Genomic DNA, 7500 nt, shown 5'->3' with positions numbered 1-7500 from the left:
TGTTTATGTGTGTGTCTAACACCCACACATGTGATCTTGGCTTAATCTGTTAGCCCCTGCACAGCAGGGACTGGTTTAGCAATCCAGTCGGACAGTCCCCACAAACACCCACACACACACATGGACACACACACACACATGTGCGAGCAGGCAGGCAGGCACGCAGACAGGCAGAGGTGAGACTGTGAAGATTAATGAGTTTGCCACCTCTGAGATAATCTCCAATCCCAGACCTCCCTGTACCCCAGAATCGGCGGCCATCTTTAGATGCATCGTTAACCCGTCTGAGGGATAATCCCATTGTTTTGCAAATCTTCCTCTGCGTTCTACACCCAGGTCTAATCTAACTGCGTGGCTCTCCAAGCAGGTACGAGGCATGTTCTTACCGTACGCAAAACAGAACGTTTATGTGCACATAGAGGAACTCTAAGTGACCTCGTTGAGGCTCTTTTCCACAAGGGTTCTTTACTGGCTACATGCAGAACATTTAAAGCTTCAGTGGTGATTATAGACAATTAAGAGCATGGCGTTTGGCCATGCAGTCTTTTATGTAACAGAGTGCATTGTAGCTCTGCAACACACCCTAACTTTTATGAGATGATAAACTAAGAGAGTCTGAGACACACACATGGGGTTTGCAGTGGGAACGACGTCAGATTTAGGATTTTCCCACATAAACACTCTCTGGGTTTCTCTTACCATGTTGTGGGTGAGAGTGTGTGAATGCTGGTGGTGAGTGTGTGTGTTTGTGTGTGGAGGTGGAGTATGTGTGTGTGCAATTATGGAAATGGAGAGGGTTTACTGTAATATGTGTTTACTGTAATATGTGTATTAATATCATTTTATGTGATGTACATAAAGACATATAAATACATATTCAACCATAAGAAATGTCACCGTGTGGGTCATTTGGAAGACTCAACAGATTTTTACTAAACCACATAATTAAGTTGTAAAAGAGAGACAGTGGGCATGTGTGTGTGTGTGTGTGTGTGTGTGTGTGTGTGTGTGTGTTTGTATTTCACCACCAGTATGCTGCCAAGCACATGTGGGATCCTTGTCCTTTCTAAGAACTTTTGCACCAGTTGAACAAACACCATGAAATCAGGGCTTACACGCACGTACGTACACACAAACACAGTGATGCATGCATGTCCATCAACTGGCTGCAGGGCTCCAAACCACCCATTGGTGGTGCTGTTTCACTGGAGTTGAGCAGTGGAGCCTCCACTGTGAGTGAGAGGAAGTGAGGTTGAGCAGCCTGAGCTACAGTATGCTGCTAATACTATTGCTGCTGGTGGTGGGAGTGCGAGCACCCAGGCTGCTTCACTGCTGACTGCCCGCCACCAGACCTGCCTCCTCTGCCCTGTCCTGACCACAGGCAGCAGCTGAGTCTCCAGTGGACCATAGGCCATAAGACCGGTCCATTAAAGGTACAGTCTGCAACTCTGGGGACATGTGTGTTGATATTTGACCTCAACAGCCAGTTAAATGACACCCCCCCCCCCCCCACCGCCCTCCTGAGGTAATATGGAGACGGGGGGCTGTTGGACATGCTGTTTGTCTCCTACTTCCAGTCAGGACTATGCAGAAACACTGGAGCTGATGTTATTGCTGAGCAAGCACACTGAGCAGACAGTAATGGGACTGTGAGGAGCATTTTAGTGGATTTGACAAGTAAATATTGCAGACTGCACCATTAAAAATGGGTTCAATCGAACTGCACAGCTTTTCAAATTCAAATTCTTCTCTGCTTCTGACCCAACCTGTATGACCTCAGTGAATCCATATCAGCATTAATGTGATTCTAGCATACAAAAAAGCAGCCTAAAATCAATGTGTTTTGGCAAAATAAAAATCCAAGAATCTTTACTGTTTTGAAATGAAGACCTATTGTTTCCTACATCTCCAGGCAAGCCCTGAATGTGTGATTAACTAGGACTGGGAGTGTGTGTGTGTGTGTGTGTGTACGAGAGAGAGAGTGTGTGTGTGTATGTGTTTTACCAGGGGACAAACACACACACACACACACACACTCTCTCTCTGCCGGGTGTGCGGGGCCCTCTTAGGTCCGCTCCTCTCGTTTGCCCTGCAGGTGTTCTGCGTCTCTCTCACACCTGGCCCGACCTCAACCCCAGCTTCTTATCAGCGTCTCAGCGCGGCCGCCGGCACTGACAGACAGCTCTCTCCACTCTTCTCAAGCCTCATGAGGGCCAGAGATGAAGCTCACGATAGAGGGATAGAGAGAGAGAGACGGGGAAAGTAGAGAGGGTAGAGAGAGAGAGGGTGGGGTGAAACAGGCAAAGGAGAGAACAAGTTAGTGGAGAAGTGTGGAGATGAAAGGATAGGAGAGGGAAATAAGAGAAGGGGTGGGGAAAAAGAAAGGAAAAAAGAGGAGAGAAGAGAGAGGTGAGAGGTAAGAAGAGAGATAGATAAAGAGACTGGAGTAGAAAAGATAAAGAGGAGGAGATGATGAGAAAGGGTGAAGCTGTAGAGAAGGGAGAGAGGGCGGTCACCCCGCCTGGCCTTGTCTGGCCTTGAACAGACCAAACCTGTTGTGTTGAGTGCAACACCAAAGAGCCAGCAGGCTAGTTGGTATGGCAGTCGGAGCACATACTGAACCCTAGTGAGGGACCTCTGTCACAGGAGAGCGATGAAGAGAAGGCATGAGGAGTTGAGAAGGACCTTAGTACAGTGTGAGAGAGGAGGGAGGAGGACAGGAGAGCAGTGCTGCAGAGAGGAGATGAGAGGAGAGAGGAGAAGAGAGGAGAAGAGAGGAGAGAGAAGAGAGGTAAAGAGAGGTGAAGAGAGGAGAAGACAGGAGAGAGGAGAAGAGAGGAGAGAGAAGAGAGGTGAAGAGAGGAGAAGAGAGGAGAAGACAGGAGAGATGAGAAGAGAGGAGAAAAGAAGAGAGGAGAGAGGAGAAGAGAGGAGAAAAGAAGAGAGAGATGAATAGTAAATAAATAATACAGTGTATAGATGCAAAGATAGAGGCAGAGGAGAGGGGAACAGAAGAGAAGAGGGGGCAGAGAGAGAGAGAGAGAGAGAGAGAGAGAGAGAGAGAGAGAGAGAGAGAGAGAGAGAGAGAGAGAGAGAGAGAGAGAGAGAGAGAGAGAGTGCTGGCTGCTGATGGTGGTGTTGGTGTTGAGAGCTGAAATCCCACACAGGGCCTTTGGGTCTATAGTCTGGGTCTGAGAGTGAATGTGCTGGCCTGCACTGGGAACACAATCAAAGCAAACACTGCCTGCACATTAGATTAGCCTGGAGCCTAACATTGATTTACAAAGACCAAAAAAACTACACAAGCAACAGACACAGGGAGGGAGAATCGATTTATGATTTGGGGATGAGGAGAGTGGAGGGGTAGACACAGATGTGTTGCCGTCGGAAAAGTTTGGCTTTGTGTTTAATTGTGTTTTCAAGGCTTTTATTTTACAGGATTAACAGATTAAATGTCTTCCAAAATCCTTTCAGAATCCAGAGTCTGATCCAACCTGCCTCACAAAAAAACAGGTCTTCTAACAGAACACATTAATGCTTTCACAACAAAAAAGATTTTTCTTTTTGTAACATTAATACTATGGCAGAATTATTTCTCAAATACATAGAGGCACATTAGTTTTCCTTGTTGAATAATGCATAGTTCTTTTCTGCCTGTGGTCATGAGGTTATTGAAGGGAATGATGAAGAGAATGTGTTCTTTTCCACAGCTCTGTACCGGATAGAGATGTGTTCTGCACTGAACAGAGATGTGTTCTGTTCTATGTCCATCAGTGAGTTCTACGTTTACTTACTTCTTTGTTAGGGTTGTTAGGGTTTTTTTACCCTAAGGAACACCTGCCCCTTCCCAAGCATACACACACACACACAAGCGTGCGCACCCGCATGCACGCGCACACACACACACACACACACACACACACACTATCCTGCCCAATACCGGATAGGAGACACAAAGGGGGTCAAGGGTCATTTCTGAAAACAAGACATCAAGGGTGGAGTAAGGAGACATGAGGGTCAAAGTTCACCGTGGTCTGACACCCCACAGTGGTGGGGATATTGATAGACCATGAAGACATGGCTACCACCCCCCACACCTCCACCCCCTCCCTCAATAGGGCCCTTGTTTACGGGGGGCCTCTAGAGCTTGGTTGGGGTTGGGGGCTCATACAATTACCCCAACACCCCACAGTTTGTAGATGCCTTCATCTGGAGACTGGAGCACCTCTCACACCAGGAAAACACCATCCCCTCCATCCTTCCATCCTTTCATCTCCTCCATCCCTCCATCCATCTGTCTCATGAATCTCTCATTCTCCAACTACTTCCTCACTATTCGTTGGCACACTCTTCCTCCTGTCCTTCTGTCTCCATCTCTTTTCTTCTGCCTTCCGCACCTCTCCTTTTCGCTTCTCCTCCTCCTCCCTCTCTCTCTCTCTCTCTCTCTCTCTCTCTCTCTCTCTCTCTCTCTCTCTGTCCTCTGGTCTTCACATCCGTTGGTCTGATGATGAATGCCCGTCTGCCGTCGGACAGAGCCACAGAGGAACACATCCTGAGAGGAAACAAGGGAACAGAAAGGGGAAAGGACATGTGGTTAGCTTTCGGTATTTTTGGCACATGTTAACAAGGAAAGTCTAGCAGGAAATGTGTTTTTTAAGTGTGCCCTTTATTGAGAATCTTACACAGCATGTCTTTGTTAGAGCACTAAAAGGAAATAAAGTAACACTGCACAAAGATGAAGATTCCTCATTATTTAATTTACCGGTACTACTTTATCGTAGTAATAAAAGACAAATACAGTGCATAATATGGAAAATATTCACAGCACGTTTTCCACATTTTGTTATGTTTCAGACTCATCTTAAAATGGATTCAATTATTAATTGATTGATTAATTAATTATTAATATTTTTTTCTTATCAATCGACACACAATACTCCAAAACTCCACAAAAAAGCTAGTGTTTGGAGTGTTTTGTAAATATATAAAACAAAATACAAAAGACTGTTGGTTGTTCCAAACTTTTCCATTTGAGAATGGTGGAGGCTACCATGCTCTTGGGCACTTCTAATGCTGCAAAAAAAAAATGTTGTAACCTTCCCCAGATCTGTGTCTTCACACAACCCTGTCTCGCAGGTCTACAGACATGGAACTCCCTTTCAAGAGAGTTCCATTATCAGCATCATAGTTGGCCCCACAAGGCTTCCGTTTTCATTCCTTATTACACGGCTCTTCAGAGTGCTGCAGAAAGTTCCATTCACATGAATGGGCCTTCCCAACGTTCTGGGCCTATATTAAATCTATATAAATCACCGGCAATGTATATAATCACCGCTGTCAATGGCAACGGGTTGATTAATGTCTTTCATATCCCTCCGCAAGAATTCCGTTCACTTATTGCAATGGAATTTCATTGAAAGGGAAAGTAAGCTAGTAAGACGTTGCCACCCAACATCTGAAACTGTCAAGTTCTATCTATGTGGCGAACTATTTATTTTGTCAGAGGAAGATACGAAACGGTAGCAAAATCATTTTTAAAGATTCATTGTGTTAGGTTTCTTTTCTCGTTTTGGCAAGTAGCCGTGTAATAAGCGGGATAATGTATTGTCCGCCGGTAATTATCAGAAAATAAGTCCCTTCAGGTCGAAGCAAAACCCCTCCGCTGCGCGTTGGGTTCTGTTCTCCCTGTCGGGACTTATTTTCTGATAATTACCGGCGGACAATACATTATCCCTTACATATGTTATCTTAATGCAGAGGAAGTAGATTGGGAACCAATTAGAATGTTCAAGCATTGTTTTTGTTTTTATTGTTGAAAGGGTCTATAATTTAATGGTACTAAATGAGAGGACTTCTTCTGTACACAGTGAACAGTCTGAATTACTGTACATTTACCACTTCACGTGGAGACTTATATGAATATGGATATGGATAACATATTTTGTCTGTTTTGAACTCTGTTGACTGTAAAACAGTTCTAATTTTGTCAAGCTCACAATATAGTTTCATCTGCCACAATATGATGGATGTGGAGGTTTATAGAGATGCCTCATTTCAGCCAGCCCTCCCACTGCCTACAGGGAGTCAACTGTTAAAAATGCATCTCACAGTAAGTGTAGAACTTGTGGGGTTAGACCCACCCAGACGCGGCCCAGGGATGTCTCTCTCTCACACACACACACACACAAACATACACACACACACAGATACACACACACACACACACACACACACACACACACACACACACACACTCACTCTGACTCCCATACATCTCCATATGTTTCCCAAACCCCAAGCTGACATCACCACAATTAGCAGGCAAAATACTGTGTATTGGAGGAGACCAAACCGAGTGTATATTTTACCCCAGTGATGATCACACACACACACACACACACACACACACACACAAGGATGCCAGGAGTTCATCTAAACCTGCCTTAATGGGGAACATATGTGCATTGCAGCATGCAGCTGTAATTGGCCCCTGTCAAGCTGGGCAGAGTGAGGGTGTTTGTGTGGATGTATATCTGTGTGTTTAAGTGTGCGTGTGTGTGTGTGTGTGTGCGTGTGTGTGTGTGTGTGTGTGTGTGTGTGTGTGTGTGTGTGTGTGTGTGTGTGTGTGTGCGTGTGTGTGTATGTGTGTGTTTGTGTGTGTGTGTGTGTGTGTGTGTGTGTGCGCGTCCGTCTGTGCCTGTGTGTGTCTGTGTCTGTGTATTTGTGTGAACGATCAAATGCACATCAACACAACACACAACAGACTTCCTCATTTAGCTAGCTTGTATATTCTGGCAACATCTACAGTATGTGTGTGTGTGTGTGTGTGTGTGTGTGTGTGTGTCTGTGTGTGTGTGTGTCTGTGTGTGTGTGTGTGTGATGAGAGAGAGAGAGAGACTAGAATAAAATGAATGTCGGAGGAACTGAGAGGTTGTTAGACATTGCGGTTAGCCTGTGCTGTAGGCTGTAGCCTGGGCATCATGACTCATCTTCCATCATCAATGCTCCATGGCATCTGTGTGTGTGTGTGTGTGTGTGTGTGTGTGAGGTCTGAGTGAGTTGAGTCTCTTGTGGTACTGCATGCTTACACTTGTATATGTATGTTGTTTGTGTTTGTGTTTATGTGTAACATGTTTGTGTTTGTGTGAGTGTCTGTGTGAGAGTGTGAGTATCCCTCTCCCAGACAACAACAGTGCTTCTCTGTCCTTTCTTGCTTCTCTCTCTCTCTTTCTCTCTCCCCCCCTCTCTCTCTCCCTCTCACACTCATACATTTTAGACAGGAGATAAGATCAGTCTCACTAACAAGCTAAAAGTGCAGCTCTGGCGTCGTTCATGTGATATAGTGCACCAGCGGTGTAACAAAAGGAGTTTTCTCTAAGGGCAGAGGCCTGTCCGTCTCTATAATGAGCCCGTCGTCGTCTAGAGTCTACTGCTGTGTCTTATAAACACCCCTATAAACACACACACACACACACACACACACACACTCACTTAACCTGC

The 7500-nt window shown here is 45.4% G+C and overlaps 1 long non-coding RNA gene across 4 annotated transcripts in view; it reads right to left on the bottom strand.

Annotated features, from left to right (window-relative positions):
* Nucleotides 1–3315: 3315 nt before the first annotated feature.
* Nucleotides 3316–7500, bottom strand: part of LOC121721357 — a 93659-nt gene continuing 89474 nt past the window's right edge. For all 4 annotated transcript variants that reach the window (XR_006034806.1, XR_006034808.1, XR_006034805.1 and 1 more), the window contains one exon: nucleotides 3316–4552. This is a non-coding gene — a long non-coding RNA (uncharacterized LOC121721357). The remainder of the gene's footprint in view (nucleotides 4553–7500) is intronic.

The sequence above is a fragment of the Alosa sapidissima genome, chromosome 10 (genome assembly GCF_018492685.1).
Source record: "Alosa sapidissima isolate fAloSap1 chromosome 10, fAloSap1.pri, whole genome shotgun sequence".
NCBI lineage: Eukaryota > Metazoa > Chordata > Actinopteri > Clupeiformes > Clupeidae > Alosa > Alosa sapidissima.
This window is presented reverse-complemented; position numbering and strand designations above follow the sequence as displayed.